The sequence below is a fragment of the Vipera berus genome (assembly GCF_964194415.1).
Source record: "Vipera berus genome assembly, chromosome: 7".
Lineage (NCBI taxonomy): Eukaryota > Metazoa > Chordata > Lepidosauria > Squamata > Viperidae > Vipera > Vipera berus.
This window is the reverse complement of record NC_138209.1, coordinates 22588335-22608527: the sequence shown is the minus strand read 5'-3', so window position 1 is coordinate 22608527 and position 20193 is coordinate 22588335.

Genomic DNA, 20193 nt, shown 5'->3' with positions numbered 1-20193 from the left:
TGTCCACCGTGATTGATCTACACCTTGATTTTCCATCTCTTGCTTAGATTTTAAATTCCCTTCAGAATTTAGAATATATCTATATGTCCATATTTTCTCAAAATTAACTAAATTTGGATGTATAAATGCTTCCATTTTTGAAAGCCATCCTGGTATTTTCAAATATATTTTAAATTTTATTTTTCCCATGTTAGTAATAATGTGTTTCTTATATAGTGGTTCTGAAAGTACTTATGCATTTTATTTTCCCCACACCATAAATAGGCATGCCAGCCAAGTTGTAAGTCATGTCCCTCCAAATATGACAACCTTTTGTTTCTGAGGGTTATCCATTCTTTAAACCATGTTAATACAGATGCTTGATAATATAAAATCCACTCTGGCAAGCCAAAACCTCCATTTTCCTTAGCTTCTTGTAGCATTTTCAATTTAATTCTAGCTTTCTTTCCTTGCCAAATAAATTTCAAAAATAATGAATTTAAGTCTTCAAAAAAAATTTTTATCTAGTTTTATAAGTATCAGTTATACTTATATAGAAATAGAAACAGTATTTTTGGTAGTATATTCATTTTTCACTGTAGCAATTCTTTCTAACATCGACAATTGCAAGTTTTTCCATTTTTCCAGGTCCATTCTTTTTTGGTTCAATAATTTTATATAGTTATCTTATTTTATTGCTTATATTCTTTTATATTCTTTTATTCTCTCTCTCTCACTCACTCACACATTCATCTATCTTATTTACAATTTAAAAGAAGAAAACTGCCATTAGAAAATGATAAATTGCCTCTTGCAGAGACCAAAGGCAGAATATTTATTTTATCTGTTCCTCACCAATTTCTTCTCATATTTTTTGTCCACTAGTTTTTTTAATCAAAACTCAATAAATGAGACTATGTAGGCCAGCCAAAATATATAAATAAAGTTATTGCCCCAAATGAAAAGTGCCAATACAACATATAACACCATACATTTAAGAGTGCCCATTCCACATGTGAGGTCTGTGTTTCCTTTCTTCTCCACCAGGCCTTCTAGTGGTGCAGAGATGTGTAATAATGGCTTTCCAGGAATAACAGGTTTTGCATCAAGCACTTCTCAGCTTGCCCTGGCAAGTGGCCTACTTAGTGACTTGATCTATGGCATGAGCCTGTTGGCTTTCTGAGATTCCTAATTGAATCCAGCTTTGTGGCTGGACACTTTTCATCCAATGTGTTGGCCACCTGTGCATGTGGTGGGAGAAATTCAAGGCATGCTGAAATTCTTCCCCCAAAACCAAAATTGTTTGTCAGACCCCATGCATGTCTGGGGAGAAAATGAGTTTGACGGCATACAGCTAGATTCCATAGTATCCTTTCAGCAGAACATCACAGGGAAATAATACCACAAGAATACATAATGCATGAAACAGGAAAAAGAGTAGAAAGAATAAACTTGTCTTAAAATGCAGTTAATCAAGCCATTAAGTTACCCAAACCAATAATTATTTTGGATTCTGTAATGTCTTGTTCAAAGAAAAAAAGGGGGGGGGGCTGAAAGTCTTACAGTATTTTGAGCACACAGACTTGTCAAACATGAGAAAGTTGAAAGAATTCCTGTGGCATAAGTGAGGATTATATGACTGATATTTTTTAAGATAATCCATAACTCTGCAAAGTAGATAAAGCTAAGAGGTAGAGATTTTACGATGATCACTCAATGAGTTTCCAGTTAAAGTCCAGTGCTCAGTTATAGAAGGGATTTTTTTTCCTGAAAAGCTAATTTCAAGACAGAACTGAATTCTAACCTCCATTAGAATTCTGAATAATTCAGATGTATCTAATAAAAAAGCCTATAAAAGTTTATAATGACAGTTTGAAATAAGTCAAAGCAAAGACACACCTGTCTCCAAGCTGTTAGGCTTTGCATCTCCATATAGCAAACATTTTAGAGATTTAACCGATTAGCTTCTTAACCTATTCCAGTACAATGGAATAATTGTAGGAATATTAATCTTGATTTATTAGAAATTGCCATCTGGAAAAAAGATTAATAAAACAACTAGCAAGGAAATTAAAGTGCAATACATATTGTCTTCTTTAAAAATCTGAAAACCAATTTTTGAAGGTCAATTAAAAACATTGAATTTAAAATTTAACTTCTACTCCCTAATTATGTATATCCTGGTTACCATTACACATTTTTAAAAAAACATACACAGTGAGTGCTGGATTTTCATAATTATATGCACAAACACAAGATATATATTGTTTCTTAAATATAGGCTTCCCTGTCTGGAATTGGAACAAAGACAAGCTGCACCTTTTTCTACCACTTAGATCAAAAAATGAGCTAATCTTGAATTAATCTTAAATCAGTTGCATTTTTAAACAAAAAATGGTGAATGCTGTACATCTTCCACAATATCATTTATCTTATCCTTTGTTCCAATCTTGTTTTTTCTTTTTTAAAATGTGACAGTTGGCCTTGTTTGACCTTACTTTTTTGAGGTCTTTAGAGGTAGACTGTTCTCTGTTTGAAACTTCTTCACTACCACTAACTTTCTGGACAAAAATTATTCTTCCCGCTAGTTCTTCTCTGTCACTGGAATCTTTTGCCCCATTTTATGAACTTTCTTGCCACAGTTGTTATGTGAATCATTGCAGTTGATAAGTTAGTAACCTGGTTGTTAAGTGAATCTGGCTTCCCCATTGACTTTGCATATTAGAAGTTTGCAAAAGGTGATCACATGACCTTGGGACACAGCAAAGCTTGTAAGTATGAACCAGTTGCCAAGCATCTGAATTTTGATCACAGGGTTATGGGGATGCTGCAAAGGTCGTAACTGTGAAAAATGGTTATGTCACATTTTTAAGTTGTAACTTTGAACAGTCACTAAATGAAGAGTTATAAATTGAGGACTATCTGAATGTGATAACTATTAGCCCTACTAGTTGTCTTAAAGAATGTTAGAAGGCTTCCCAATTCCTGCCACCATATTCATTTTTTCCCTCCAAAAGATTAATTAATGGGACATTTATGAGGGACAAAGTTAATATTTTTTCAACTATCCTTTACTATGTGCCTATTGTTTACCAGCTATTACTCAGTGGTCATCTATTAAGTTCCTTATTAAAAATATTGGCTAGAGATTTCTCATTTCTAACCTATACCTGCTGAGTGTTCTAATCAGTGTAAAGATTCTTTTCCACAGCAACTGTTACCAAGGCAGTTACAACTATCTTCGACCCAATGTAGCATAAAGCGTAACAAAACTAGGCCACTGGCCTAGTCAGCTGCATTATAATCTAATCTAAGAGATGATTCTTAAAACATAAGCCTTTCAATTAGCAAATAAAAATAAAACATTTCTCCATAGAGGGATCCGGATTTTTATGAAAACAACTTGAGACTGTAGGGCATCTCAATGCTGCAGATGTGTACATGGTATGCTATATTTATTCAAAACGAAAACAATCCCAAAGTTAAGACAATCCTCCCAGAAGTAAGCTTTTATAGAAAAATATCCTCTGCTGCTATGGCTGTCTTCTCAGCAAATCTAAAATTTTCATTCCATTTCAAGCATGCTACTGATCTAGAATGTGAAAATCCAAGCAACCACTTGGTGACAGGGAAGAAGTATAGGAACCCTTATTTGCTATCGTCTACTAAACAGCTGAATTTTTGCAGCAGAGCTTCACTGAGCCCCATTTAAGTAAATACATAATACAAAGTACTTCTAAGAGATAAAAAGCTACCTAGTTTCCAAAGTTTTCAACCAATATAAGTTTCTGTCTTGAATGAATAAACAAACACATACACTCACTCACTCACTCACTCACTCACACACACACACACACACACACATATGGAAAACCCATCTGTCTCATTCTCTTTTTAATGATGATATTCATTTTATGGCAATAAGTATAAAATTTTGGAAGGCCTAGATCAGATTTTTCAGAGTCAAGAGATTTATTATTGAATCAGTCCCTGGATTTACAAAAAGGCATTGCTATAATAAGTTTACTATGTCATGATTGTAGTGATGATTCTTTGCAATAATTGTGACTCTTCACATATAATAAACAGTTTGGATAAACCAAAAATAAATTCCTGGACTTCCATTATTCTATATCATTAGATTAAAATTCTGTTCTCTATAATAAGCCTATTGAACTAATGATTTCTAACTGAATACAGATATGGAGCCTTGGACTATATCTGGAAATCTGTTACTCTGAAACTTCTAATCCTCAAATTATTTGATAATAAATATTATCAGAATTATTTGCCCAAACAATCATAAAGAATTATTTATTCTTCATTAATCTTGTGTTTAAAATATGATAGTGAGCCTCTAAAAATGCTAACAATTCTAGTTGACAGAACATTAATAACTAGGACCATAAGGTTGAAATAAATATAGACATTCACAGAAAAACTATTTTGAACCTCTATGTAATGTACAACCTGAATAATAAGCATAACTGATAAATGCATTCCAAGGAAGTGAATGATTTCTTTGACTCTATAAAAATCATAATGAAGTTTAAAATAGCAGCAGCAAAGGATTGATTATAAATGTTATAGTAATATAAATGAAGCAAAACTTGAGAAAAGTTTTCTCCAATCAGGATTGCCCCTTGTATGAATTAGTAATAACATACAGTCCTTTCCTATGTGCAGTATACATATGGATGAATTTAGGGAATTGTGACCAAACTCTACCTAATTTAGAGGCACATGATCAGATTCTTAATTATTAAAGTCCACTTGGTACCAATGATAGGTTTAAGAAGTATTCTGGTTTTACACAACCATGCAATATGGTAGAAAAAAATTGATGATAGCTCCCTCCCCCAAAGAAACTAAAATGGAGGTCCTAGGTATCCAATATAAAAGACATTGATGAAATGCTGATGAACTGTGTGATGCAAAAGTGTAGTGCAGAACCTAGCCTTTCATGCTTCACAGAAATGTCATATAATCAAGTAGTTTGCATTTGCATGATGTATATTTTTCATGTTCTCCCTTTGTATTGTCTTGCAGAAGCCTACAAATTTTAACATGTTAAAAAACAGTGGGCTGCAAGATTTTTGTACTTACCTTCTGGGTTCTATGCAGTTAAATTATGTGTGTATCCTGCATTTCATTGTTTAATCAATGTAGGCCAGAATAGCCTTCCAGTGATTAGTGTCCTTCAAGTACTTTGGAAGGCCAGGCCAAGTTAGGGAAAGCTGGGCTGAAAGCTATTTCATTTTTCTTTGAAGTGGATTCTGAGATAGCTCCTCAAATCCAACATTGACTTCATCACCAGTCTTTGTAATTTTGCATTTTTTCTGCTATTAGAATGCATCTGATCTTCTTAATTCCACATCCAGTTAATAGCGCTTTTTCACTTCCCTAAGGCAGAGATTGATTGTGATTATACTTTTTATTTCGGCAAAATGATGTGAACATAGCCTAATTAAAACATATGTGTTATAGATAGAGGAAAGACAGAGAAACAGAACATTTATTTAGTTCTTACTGCTCATTATAATCCACTCAGAGAAATATGAGGTTAATTTACATTTTACTGAGGATGTATTGGTTAGTCAAAGTAACTAGGGATAATGAATCTTTAGTAATTAGTTTCAGAGCTGAAACAAACCAGGAGTTTTTCTAAACAGTGGTTGAAAGAGAATAATTTGAATGGGTAGGGGGGTGAAGAATAGATTTGGAAAAGTGGTAATTTTAATTAACCAGGAATGGCTTAAATCCATAGATAATTCATTAGACTCAATTATCTGAAGCTTCATAACAGATGGTTTAGTTCTGTGTGCTGAGTGATGCTAAGAGGTTTTTCCAATGTCCCAAAGCTACAACCTACATGAAACTTTTTAAGTGTAAATAATATCCTAGTAACAAAGAATGAAAATAACTCCAAGGACAGTGTGTAAGAAGTTTGATCTGTCATGGCAGCAATGGCATTTCACATTTGACATGCTGCAGAAATCTTTGAAAAGATTAACAGGCCGAGGGTTAGCAGACTTACCCGCAACCTCAGAGCCAATGTACCTGGATAGTATCATGATGTCTGTTGTAGTGGAAACATTGAGTATCATACTGACCACATAATTGTGGCATGCAATCCTAATAATGCATGCAGCCAACTGTAAATGAAACCAAAGGAAATATATGCTGCAGTACTTTACACCATTTAAATATACATTTCTTGCCAAGTTCTGAGTAAGACAGGCATTGTCATTGCATGGGGGAAGGGTTGTGATGTTGCTTCTCTGTAGCTCAATAACCAAGAAATGCAGAAAAAGATCTTAAACCATTAGCCCTTAAATGGAGTTTAACAACCTGAGTTTGCATGAGCTCATTTCAATATTTTCCTTTGCTTTACAAAGAAGAATGGAGTCCTCTCATTATACCCACACAAATACACACACACACATTATTCTGTCTAATCTATACTACTCATGTAGGCTATGTAAGATAATTTGTTGTTGTTGTTAGTTGCAAAGTCATGTCCGACCCAGCACTACCCCACGGACAACGTTCCTCTACCATCTTCTGGAGTCCATTTAAGCTCACGCCTACTGCTTCAGTGACTCATCCAGCCACCTCATTCTCTGTCATCCCCTTCTTCTATTGCCCTCCATCTTTCCCAGCATTACGCTCTTCTCCAGTGAGTCCTTCCTTCTCATTAAGTGGCCAAAGTATTTGAGTTTCAACTTCAGGATCTGGCCTTCTAAAGAGCAGTCAGGTTGATCTCCTCTAGGACTGACTGGTTTGATCGCATTGCAGTCCAAGGGACTTGCAGGAGTCTTCTCCAGCACCATAGTTCAAAGGCCTCAATTCTTCGGTGCTCAGCCTTTCTTATGGTCCATCTTTCACAGCCATACATTGCAACTGGTAAGACCAAAGCCTTGACTATACACACTTTTCTTGGCAGGGTGATGTCTCTGCTTTTTAGTGTGCTGTCTAGATTTCCCATGGCTTTCCTCCCCAGGAGCAAGCGTCTTTTAATTTCTGGGCTGCAGTCCCCTTCTGTGGTGATCTTGGAGCCCAGGAAAATAAAATCTGTCACAGTTTGTTGTGATCCACACAATCAAATGCTGTAGCATAGATGTTTTTCTGGAACTCCCTAGCTTTCTCCATGATCCAGCGTATGTTGGCAATTTGATCTCTAGTTCCTCTGCCTCTTCGAAATCCTGCCTGTAATTCTGGTAGTTCTCGATCCACATACTGCTGGAGTCTAGCTTGTAGGATTTTTAGCATAACTTTACTAGCATGTGAAATGAGTGCAATGGTGTGATAGTTTGAACATTCTTTGGCACTGCCTTTCTTTGGAATTAGAATGTAAACTGATCTTTTCCAATCCTGTAGCCATTGTTGAGTTTTTCAAATTTGCTGGCAAATTGAGTGTAGCACTTTTACTGCATTGTCTTTTAAGATTTTGAATAGCTCCGCTGGAATACTGTCACCTCCACTAGCTTTGTTGTTGCTCAGCTTTCCTAAGGCCCATTTCACTTCACATTCTAGGACAGTGATGGCAAACCTTTTAGAGAGCAAGTGCCCAAACTGCAACCCAAAACCCACTTATGTATCATCAGGTGCTGGGTGGATGTGGCCCATTGGGTGGTCATGGCTGCAGTGGTAACAGTAGACTGGGTGGGACTAAAAAGTTCAATCAATCAATTCCAACTTTGTGAGATCTTTTTTTTCCCCGCAAGAAGTTGAAATTGATTGATTGATTGAACCTTCTCTTTTTTTTTTGCACAGGGTGGCAGAGGCCCAGAGTGAAAAGGTTTTATAAAACCCAGCTGAAGGCCTAGGACTGGGGCGACAGCACACGGGCCCACAGAGATGGTTCTGCATGCCACCTGTGGCATTCATGCCATAGGTTCTCCGCCACGGTTCTAGGATGTCTGGCTCGAGGTCAGTGACCACCTCATTGTGGTAATCATTAAGCTGATTCTTGTATACGTAGTTCCTCTGTGTAATTTTGCCACCTCTTCTTAATCTCTTCTGCCTATGTTAGGTCCCTGCCATTTTGGTCCTTTATCATGCCCATTTTTGCATGAAACGTTCCTTTCATCTCTCCAATTTTCTTGAAGAGATCTCTAGTCCTCCCTATTCTATTGTTTTCTTCTATTTCTTTGCACTGTTCATTTAAGAAGGCATTCTTATCTCTTCTAGCTATTCTCTGGAATTCTGCATTCAATTGGGTGTATCTTTCTTTTTCTCCCTTGCCTTTCGCTTCCCTCCTGTCCTCAGCTATTTGCAAAGCTTCCTCAGACAGCCATTTTGCTTTCTTGCACTTCTTTTTCTTTGGGATGGTTTTAGTTGCTACTTCTTGTACAATGTTGCAAACCTCCGTCCATAGTTCTTCAGGCACTCTGTATATCAGATCTAATTCCTTAAATCTATTTGTCACCTCTACTGTATATTTGTCAGGGATATGATTTAGTTCATACCTGAGTGGCCTAGTGCTTTTCCTTACTTTTTTCAGCTTAAGCCTAAATTTTGAAACAAGAAGCTCATGGTCTGAGCCACAATCAGCTCCTGGTCTTGTTTTTACTGACTGTATACACCTTCTCCATCTTTGGCTGCAGAGCACATAGTCAATCTGATTTTTGTGTTGACCGTCTGGTGATGTCCATATGTAAAGCCGTCTCTTGGGTTATTGGAAAAGAGTGTTTGCTATGACCATCGTATTCTCTTGACAAAATTCTATCAGCCTATGCCCTGCTTCAATTTGTACTCCAAGGCCAAACTTGCCTGTTATTCCGGTTATCTTTTGGCTTCCTACTTTAGCATTCCAAACCCCCATGATGATAAGGACATTATTTTTTGGTGTTAGTTCTATAAGGTGCTGTAGGTCTTCATAGAACCAGTCAACTACTCCATTTCTTCTGAGGGATTCTTGTCCACAGTAGTATACCTGATGGTCATCTGAATTAAATTCACCCATTCCTGTCCATTTTAGTTCACTGATTCCTAAGATGTTAATGTTCAGTCTTGTCATCTCTTGTTTGACCACGTCCAGCTTTCCTTGATTCATGGATCTTACATGTTAGATAATAGTTAACAAATAACAGAGTTGGTAGGCACCTTGGAGGTCTTCTAGTCCAACCTCCTGCTTAAGCAGAAGATCCTATACAATCTCAGACAAATGGCTGTCCAATATTCTTAAAAAACTCCAGTGATGGTGATTAATTCTGCTAAGGTTAAGTGATATTTCCCTATCTTACTCTTGGCAATCATGCTCAGGAAACCATGACTGGATATACTACTTGGTGGGTTGTTTTCTGGGGTCACTGGAAAATTTTAGCTCTAATATTTACAATCAGGATTATTTGTTCTTTAATTTAGTAGTTATATTTTCCCATATTTTGCATGTTGAGGTCCACACCAGAGTTTATATTTTCTGCCTTGCAACCCAAGGTGGTTGCCCCGTAGGACAGAATGAAAAGGATCTATATCTAGTATTGAGGAAAGATATTCAGTGGTCCAGAGGTCATGCTGCAAAGCCTTCAAAGTAGCAAATATTTTAGATGTGTCTTTAAATAGTTCCACACAAGTTTATCTTGGTTAGATGTTAGAATTTGTCATAAAAATTATTTTAATCTTTCTTTTAAAGAGACAAATGTTGAAAACTCAGTTTGGATCAAGTCAAGCCTGACATAAATTGTTTCTTCACTTCTCTCAGCAACCAAATGGAATTTATGAAAGTAATATTTGAATAAAGATGCATCTTCACGCTAATCTACTTGTGAAAATGATATTATGTCAGTTGTTCCAAGGTACCATTTTGATTATCCTACAAATACATGTTGGCATTTTAAGTCAGTATTGACTTCTAGTGACTGCCTGGACTAGTCCTTTCAGTATTCCTGGCAAGATTTTTAGAAGTGGTTTGCCATTACCTTCTTCCTAGGGTTGAGTGAGAATGATTGCTCCAAGATCACCAACTATTTTTGTGCCTAAAGTGAGTCTGCAACTCATGGTTTCTCAGTTTGTAGCCAGGTGCCTTAACTACTACTTCAAGTGGCTCTTTTCTCTACAAAGCCAGCCAAAAATTTTCTTTAACATTATATTACATTGGAGGGAAAGCAAAATAACCAACCATATGAAAATCATTTCAAAACTTTTAAATGCTGAAAAAATGTGCTTATGGTTCATCATGAAACTTGGTAGGGCCTTAGCAGTTCTCCGAATACAATATTAATCAAAGATCTGATTGTTGTTTGTTGTCTGTCTCTTCTACTAGAATGAGAAGTGAAAAAGCTAGATTTTGAAAAATCCCTACTAAGTTCTTGATTTTCAATTACTGTGTGATTCATAAACTTTGAATCAAACAAATAATTAAACAAATATGTAAGAAATGATGAAACATGCTTCTTTCTACTTCTAGCAGGCTGTAGACATTGCATTAAGGCAGGGATCTTCAGAATTGGCCCTTTTATGACTTGTGGACTTCAACTCCCAGAATTCCTCAGCCAGGCACGCTGAGGGCCAAGGGCCAAGGGCCAAGTTTGAAGAGCCCTGCATTAAGGAATACAGTGATACCTCGGTACTTGGCAATAATTGTTTCCGAGAGGTGTGCTGAATACTAAAAAGGACGAGAACTAACAAACCACATGACTTAACACATGATACTTTGTTTTGGAAAGGGTAGTGAGGCAACCAACATTGACAAGTTGTAGCTTGTGCATTGAATACCAAACAAATGAGTACCAGCACAAACTTTTCACATCAAAATGTTTCAAGTACCAAATTAATGAATTTTAAAGCAGTCGAGTAGTGAGGTATGACTGTCATCAATTATTAAGCAATGAACTGAAAGTATACAATGTAGCTTATTGCAGCCAAAGTATAAACTGCCAGAGGAGCTATGTTGGTGTGTTAGATAAAAAAACTAAAAAGTCTTAATGGGACTTTAAAGACTAACACCCTTATTATGGTGTAAGCCATAGTGGACTTGATTCCGCATAATCCAATACAATATATTCCAGTTCATGAAAGCTTGTGCTACAATAATGCATCCCCTTATTATTTCAAACAAATTATAGAAGTATTCCTCAAAAAGTTGGTCTATACTTAGAAATTATCCAGTTCATACAATGAAAAAGGGGGGGGGGGAGAAAGCACATGCTTAAGTTTAAATGTTCTCATGTTAATACTTTTTCTAATTTTTTATTTATTTATTTATTTTAATTCCATTTATATCCCGCCCTTCTCCAAAGACTCAGGGCGGCTTACAAGCTTAGCAGTAGCCTTCATTCTATGTATATGCCTGCTTATTAGGGCTTTCACACACACCCCAAACGGCATTATTACAAAGTCAGCTTAATTGCCCCCAACAATCTGGCAATTGAAATATTATGGATCAGAAATATTTAAATACATTAAATTGGAATCAGAATAATATACCAATTATGAAGGAGAGAATATTTGCATAAGCACACAGAACTGTCTGCCTGCTATGTTTCAATGTGGGTCACCTGGAGGTGGCTGGCTGCCAAGAAAGTGCTTAGAAATCCCTTGTGAAGCCAAAGGTGACTTTTCTCCAGTTCTGAAGACCCTTTCAGCGTCTGAGGTTAAGCATATGATTGCAGCTGCAGCAAGCAAAGTCTGCAGAAGTGGGAATTGCACATTCACTGTGTGAGATTTTGATTTCATCTCAGTGTGTGTTGTCAAGCTCTTAATATTATTGTCTATCAAAGGTGTAAGATGGGAGAAAAGCCCCTTTATATCGTTCGTGTTTAGCGTTAAACAAAAGAACACAATCCGGTTTAAACTTAGGCTGGAGAAGAATTAACTGATATTATTTTTGATAAATAGTAGGTCACGAGAAGGAAGGACAGAGGAAAGTGCACCAGCCCGTATGTGCACTTGTAAATACTCAGGACACAAAATATCAGCAAGATACTGCATCAATTCTTTCTACTCATTTAATGAAAGAACCATTTACCGGGAAAGGACTTAGATCATTAAAAGACAACTTACTTTGCCCATTTCTTCTTCTTCCATAGTCGCCCACCAAAACCTTGGGCAGAAAAATGGGATGGGGCTGGAATATTTGAGGGTCTACCTTGCTTTAATGATTTCCTATCCCATCAGATCTGCTAGGAAGTTCAACATTTATTGAACAGTTGATTTGGCAGGATGCATGAAAGGTGCTTTCTTGGTTGTGGCACGTGCCCCGTGGAACATAATTCCATCTGAGATTAGATTGGTCTTGATCCTCCTGTCCTTTCCTAAATTCATAAGGCCTGATCTTTCTACTAGATATGAGGATCTGGAGGTATTGAGCTCATTAATTGTGTTAAATTTTCATTTACAGGTTTATTCTTAGATGCTGTTTTTTGTTATTTGCTAAGTAAACTCTAAGGTGTTTATTTTTGATATGTATTATATGGATGTTTTTAGATGTTAGCCACCCAAAATTGCCTGATGTGATGGGTGGCCATTTCAAGTAAGTAATTAAGTAAGTAAGTAAGTAAGTAAGTAAATCCAATAGTTTCTCAATGTTTTTATTACCAAGAACTGTAGCACTGTACTGAAAGAATCCATGGAAGATATGCTTCTTGAGATCTACACTTGAAGCTTAACTGAATTGTGTCAACCCAGAGAGTCTGAAGAATATGGAGGAGTTGATTGTACAAAGAAAAGCAGAGCAATCGTTCATACTTATTGGCAAATGCAAAATGAAATAAACGTATGGTACCTCACTCAAAACAATTTCTCTGAAATTATTTTCTCCTTTGAAATAGTTTCTAAGCAAAGTCTATTTCATTAAAGAACTGGTAGAAACAGTTTAAGAATAAATTCTTAAATTTAAATGAAATTAAATTAGAAAGTCCAGTCCTATCTGTAGATAGGACTGGACCGTAAGAGGACCGCAAAAGACTCCTGTATGGAAATTTATAGAATCCTGGCAACTAATGAAGATAAGCTTGACAATACCATGATCTGACTCTAAAAAATTCTCAAAATCAACCAGTTTTTCTTTTGAAATATAATGTTTTTATATCATCTCTCAGCACCAGAATTTTTCTAAAGCCCTTTATCTTAGCAATAGATTCTAAGACAGCAGAAAACACAGTATTTCCTTCTGCAGTTCCAAACATTTTCACTTCTTCAGATCTGTAAATTTATGTTGATGAAATTAATATTCTCTGTATGGACATCTGTATTTAAATTTTCTTTCTCAGTGAGCCCCATTCTTAATACACCATTTTTAATGGAGTGCAAAGAATAAATTTATATCTAGGATGAAAAAGCCCAGATAGGTGGCAGCATCTAGCTGATTTGGTTGATCATAGAAAATTAAGTAGGATCAGATCTGGTTACTGCTTGTATGAAACCACACTCAAAATTCCCAGAGCTGTAGATTAGGTAGAGAGATGGGGAAGGGGAAGGAGAAATATATTAGAAGAAACTCACACAAAGTAATTTCCATTGCTGCCACAAAAAAGATCTCAATATGTCTAAGAAGTAACAGGCATTAAGCTTGATTTAAAGTAGATGTTATCTATTTTTAAGGAAAACCTTTTTTTAGGATTCAGTGCTGATTGTTTTCTAAAGAAGTAGCAAAAAAACTAGAAATATGAAATAGGCAATTGATATTATGCTGTTAGCCACCCAGAGTTGTATCTGCAAGATGGGTGGCCATATAAAATAAGTAAACAAATAAATAAAACAATAAATTAGAATGGATCCACTGAAATCTGTAAAATATTTTTATTTTATTTATTTTTAATTATTAAATTTATATGCCACCCGTCTTGCCATCAGGCGACCCTAAGCTGCTTTCAACAATGTAAAAATAAGGTTAAACATTAAAAAAAAGATATTAATTTGTGACTGTTTATTCACACTGGTTTTTGATTTAAATACAATTAAATTTAGACTTAGTTCTGTGCAGGGAAAAATGTACTGGGAGTTATGCAATCTCTTTAATCTAAGTCTTGCCCCAAATTTATTCCTAGGGTCAGTTCTCTTCTCCTGTTGACTAAAGACATTTGTTCTTAAAATGTGTTTGTATATGTGTGTGTGTGTGAGAGAGAGAGAGAGAGAGAAAGAGAGATGGAATTTTTTTAATGAAATAAAACATCTCTGCTATGAACAATCTGATTTTTCCATGTAAATTGTAAACGGAACTGAAAAAACAGCTTGTGTCATCTGCACTACTGCAAACACTATACTAAAAAAATGAATGGAAAGATTATTAATGGAACTCAGTGGAAAGGATTAAGTTTCCCAGTGGGAGGCATTTGGACATCAGCCTAGCAAACGTCTTAGGAAGTTCACAGAAGAAGCCTTCCCTTCCTGAATAAGTATTTTGAGATGGAAAAAGAAAGATACTATGATGAATCAAGTCAAATGGACAGAATCAATTTTAATGTGGAAGTAGCTGGACAATATCTTAAATCTTCCTTCCATAATTAAGAAATAATAAAATTTAGTGAGCTGTATAAGTAAGTACAGCAGAATGACCAGGCTTCAGTGCAACAATAAATAAAATAAAATAAAATAAAATAAAATAAAATAAAATAAAATAAAATAATAAAATAAAATAAAATAAAATAAAATAAAATAAAATAAAATAAAATAAAATAAAATAAAATAAAATAAAATAAAATAAAATAATAAATAAAATAAAATAAAATAAAATAAAACCCATACGTCGGAAACTTGACAGTTTATGAATCAGTCATCTAAGCAATATACCATTACTGGAATTTTTATATTAATTGGTTTGACAACCAACTCTAATAAAAAGCTCTAGGTAGACAGGCTCTTACAGGTCACAAGCACTTAGATTGCATTACTAGTAGTCAGTGCAAGGCTTCCGTGTGGTTATGTGTTCATGGTGATGAATGCCAGCCAGCCAGTAGATCATTTGGAATTTAAGCCAATTGCAGTTTCAAAATTGTCCACAAAGGTAACCCCATAAAAGAAGATTACAGCAATCCAAATGAGTAATAAAGTAGGCATGAGTTACAGTACCAGATCCTAATAGACTTCCCTATACAGGTTGCAACAAATCTTCTGGGATAAGAAGTTAATTGAGCACAGAAAAAGCCTAGATCAATATCTTTCAATATCCTGATCACAACACAACTTTTCCTATTCAAATTGAGTTCTGCTTATGTCTGTATATTATACCAAATTTTATCTAAACAAGTCTATGATAATCATAAAGTTCATGAATTCTCTTGTCTTTCCTGATCTAGTCCCAAAGACATGGAAGTTGAAGTTACACAACATCAGAGAGCTAATTATTTTGAATTTCTTTCTTATATCTTTCCGAGGATTGAGTTGTCATTTATTTTCCTTGAAAAGATCCTGCATATTTTCTCCACATTCCTTTACAAATATGTGGAGTGTCTGAGACTATTTTTTTCAATATTTACATGAAACTGCTGGGGAAAGTCATTTGCCGTCACAGATTCTCATAACATCAATATTTTGATGATACCTACTTAAAGGTATAGAAGATCTGTGATGGTGTAGTGATTAGAATGCAGTATTGCAGGCTAATTCTGCTGACTGCCAGCAGTTCGAATTTTCACCAGCTCAAGTTGACTGAGCCTTCCATCCTTCCAAGCTTGGTAAAATGAGGACCCACATTGTTGGGGGGCAATATGCTGACTCTGTAAACCACTTAGAAAGGGCTGTAAAGCACTGCAAAGTGGTATATAAGTCTAACAGAATCAGACTTGCAAGATACTTTTGTTATAGCCAATCTCAATAAAAGTATTTTTAACCTTATTGTGAAGTTGATTTCTTGGTCAGATCTATTTAGTAGGACTGACATCAATTTTGTAAGTTTGATGGTGCTGTACATATATTTCAGTGAATTAGGAAGGAGTCTGGTTGAGTATATTCTATCTGTCTTTTGTAAACTTTGTAAACTTGCAATATGGTGCCCTGGTAATGGTAAAGGTATACATTGAAGAAGAAAGAAAAATTCAGCCATCATTTATATATATAATACAGTTTAACACTTGCTGCAGTCCGGTTCTTAGCAATTGTACAACAATTCCAACTCAGGGACATTTCTGAAGGATGCATCTATGTAATGTGAATAACTAAACATCAAAATACTGGATACAACTCTTCTGTCTTTCATAAGATAGAAATTCTGGCAGTGTGTCCAGCTCTTCATGCATTGCTACTGCAAATCTGCTAAGTGCAGCCAAATTACTTTTATAAACTATTAAGATTCAGTAGAGGTCTCATACATGACACTTGGTCGTTCCAAGAAGGAAGACAATGTGTAAACAGCCAACTGCTGGTGTTCTTATGCAGCTTTTAAGTTAAAGCTGGAAGCAAATGCTTAGCTATCTTGTTTGTTAAAAAAAACAGTATGTGCAACATAGGAGATCTGACTTTTTTATTAAAAAGTTTTAGCTTTAAAGGTACTGTTTAAAAGACACCCTTACAAAAGTAGTCAGTATAATGAACTAGACTTCATGTCTGCTTTTAGTCTTGCAGCTTTTTAATTCTTGATATTTTCTTTGATAAAATAGTAGGTGGTAAAATGGTAGGAAGATTAAGAGGGGAATAGATTTTAATGTGTTGCCTATACTTTTTCTTGTCATGTCAGATGTAGACATAGGTTCTTTGCTTCTATTTTTGGCCAGATATAAGTTCATTCTAGCTGGAACACATTTGGGCCAGGGTGAAAGAACTGCACTGTAATGGCATGGAAAATCAAACAGATCATTTTAAATGTCAGAGGGAAACAGATTTTAACATCAAACTTCCAAAGAATGATTACACACAGCAAAATAGGGCTTTTGAATGGGAAAGATTTTAAAACATTCTGAAAACTACCTTGAAGTGCTCTTTTAAGTTTGATGAAGTCCTGCAGCATAACATGGAAATATTTATGTACTGAGGAATTAGGCAATGCCCTCTCCCCCCCCCTTTTCTCCTTGTTCTTTCAAATTCCTAATTGTTTTTGAACTCCTGACACAGTTAATTAGGCACTAAAAAAATACAAAAAGAATTCTTGCTGGCATTGGCACTACGTAGCTTGTGTGTGCATGGGTCATGTTTTGTTAACAATCACAAAGCCCTGTTCTCAATTTTCTCCATTCGTTTACATAATAATAGTGTTGGATAAGCCTTCAGATATATGGTAAATTGGATAAAAGCTGAAGCTTTCACTCTTAATGGCTTTTTACAATTTCAAAAATGGCCAACATGCACATAATTTGTTGCTTTGTTCTTTGAGATGGTATAGATCCAGCAGAATTGAACTCTGTTGGACTTACAGAATGACTTAGGAGGTTTAGCATTACCAGTATGTCCTTTGACTATAGCCACAAGAAACAAACAGACTAGGTGATAAACTTGAAGAGAAAAGAAAGAAAGAAAGAAAGAAAGAAAGAAAGAAAGAAAGAAAGAAAGAAAGAAAGAAAGAAAGAAAGAAAGAAAGAAAGAAAGAAAAGAGAGAGAATCTAGAGAAATGTGGAACAGACTGGAAGAGTGCCAAAAGAATGCTACTGAATGCCAGATCAGTTTGAAATAAGGCCTTCCCCATTAGTGATTTTATTATTGAGGTAAAAGGAATACCTTAGAGTTTTCAGGGGCACTGCTCCATAGGCCACCAGATGAGATCCTACTCATTAAGTCCAGTTCTAGTCATCAATTGGGCTTGTTGCTCTTGTGCCAGCTTCCATGCCTGAAAGCAACCCCCCTGCCTGAGCTCCTTGACTCTATTTCTAAGTTAGCAATGGAATTTCCCAGACTTATGGTTCTGGATTTCAATCTGCCTTTGTTAGGAGTGGGTCTGAGATAGTTCAAGAGTTCATAGCCATCGTGACAGCCATGGGCCTATCATATAGATCATTCAGCACCCAACATGGGACAGTGATCACATTCTAGATCTGATGTTCCTGTTGGAGCAGTGGCTTCAGTCATTATGTTACCTAAGCTGTGATCTGAAATTGAGAGAGCTTTTGGTGTTTCCCTTGCAATGGTGTTTCCCATGTTCTAGTGGTGGTTAATTCTCTGAGTGAGGGGGCTGTGCTTCTGCCTCTTAAAGAAGTCATTGCTAGACCCAATGTTGGGTCTATTGTCCAGGATTTAATCTTCTGTTTTGGATAAAGGTAATTGAAAAGGAAGCTTCAGATAGCTTTACATCAGACATGTAAAACCCATGACTTCACGTGACATCGTGTGACATCTTGAACTTTTCCCCCATTGCCAGCAATTGGGTGGGTGCAGTTTCCTCATGACGCGTCCGGCCCGCGGGCCACAGTTTGCCACCCCTGCTTTATATAAAGCAGATTATTTGAACCCTCAGATTCCCACAAGGCTATTATCAGGAATAAACAAAATAAAAGTTTCATTCTACTTAGTTCCACTGAAAAAAATAAAAATACAAGTGTAGGGAACATAATGACTGGAATAAAAACATCAATTCATATAGTGTTTAGTACTCCTTTTTATTACTGACTACACTTTGTGAATATAAAGTATTTTGGTGATATGATAATAGCCTTTCCCAATCTGGTGATCTTTATATTTATATATTATCTTTATATTAAAATGCTAATAATCAAAAATGGAAGTCAAAGGGCTGAATTGTGATGCCCTAATATGTGCTCAACTCTAAAAGTTCATCACTTATAGTTTATTCATTTTTAGATTGAACGTGGGTTTTGAACCATCTGATCTTTAATTGCTAATACTGTTCTCTTTTACCTTTCAATTATAATGATGATTCCCTCTTGCCAATCATTATATTTGTGAATAAATAATTTATGCATGAATACTATTGTTGGCTTCAAAGAAAAAATGTGCATCAGTAAGAAGTAAGACCTATATTCATCAAGCTGAACATCAAGCTGCATTTACCTAGTCAAACTTTTTAACCATTATTAGAAAAATAATGGGCTGTTGCATTTTGAGGGATCATTTGACTCTGTTTTCTCTTAGATATTAAATGAGGAAGGCAAGTACCTTCTTGACAGAATAATGCAAACCTTATTGCAAAGTTAAACGTGGAAGGAACACATCAGCTGAAATCACTTAAAACTAATCCTGCCCCATCTAAGTGAATGTCTTCCAGCTCTCCAGTGATTTTCAATTTTAGTCAATAAGCAGCTATAACAATAGGAGTAGAATTACAATCTTTTGCTGATGATGTTGATGTAAAAGTAAAGTCTACATGAGGATTCTTCACGTAGTCCAAACTGGTTCTTTTTAATATCACATTATTATAGTTATTTGCAAGCTTTTCAGGTTGTACTCATGTTAAATTCCCTATATGTAGTTTAATTTGTAAGAGGTGATATTGAGTTAGACTTGCACAGAATAGATTTACATAAATTAGGAGACCACTTAACCATGACTCTTCTCCTACATCTACTGCCTTCCTTTCATATATGACATTTATCGAGTGATGACTACATCACCATTTATGCTTAAGTGCCATCATAATGAAGAATTAAAGGAAGATTTACATGGTGCCAAGCTAGAGAAGACTGATTCATAGAATTGGTAATTTTAAAATTAAAAGAACATATAGGGAGCTCAACCTGCTGAGTATGAGATGAAACATTGGCTTTATTTTTATCTATCCCATAATTGTGCTATGCTCCAGATCTGTTTCAGGGATTCAATCAATCAGAATAGAGCTGGAAGGGACCTTGGAGGTCTTCTAGTCCAACCCCCTGCTCAAGCAGGAGAAGATATATCATTCCAGACAGGTGGCTGTCCAGTCTTTTCTTTAAAACCTCCAGCGATGGAGCACCTACACAACTTATGAAGGTAAGCTGATCCACTGGTTAACTGTCCTCACTGTTAGGAAGTTTCTCTCTGCAAAACTATTTACACTGGCGGGGAAAGTGTATTGGGTAAAAGTAGGTTTTCCATTGGGAATCCACCAGCGAGAAAAGATTTAATGCTCTTACAAGCAAGGGTGCCCTGAGGTGGGGGTGGGGGGAAGGACCTTTAAAAAGTCAAGATACAGGTGTGAATATGTGATCAAAGGTCTGTCTCTCTCTCTTTTTTTATCACATACTTGATCAATCATGAAACAAGGCTCAGAAGTTAAGGGCAAGTTTCCAGCCCATTGTAGCAGACTGAAAAGAATATACCAAGACCACAAAAGTATGCACTAAAAGTGTCAATGAGTTAAAAATGGCTTCTGAGGTTTCTAAAGAATGAGTTGCTAGCAAAAAGTGAAATACC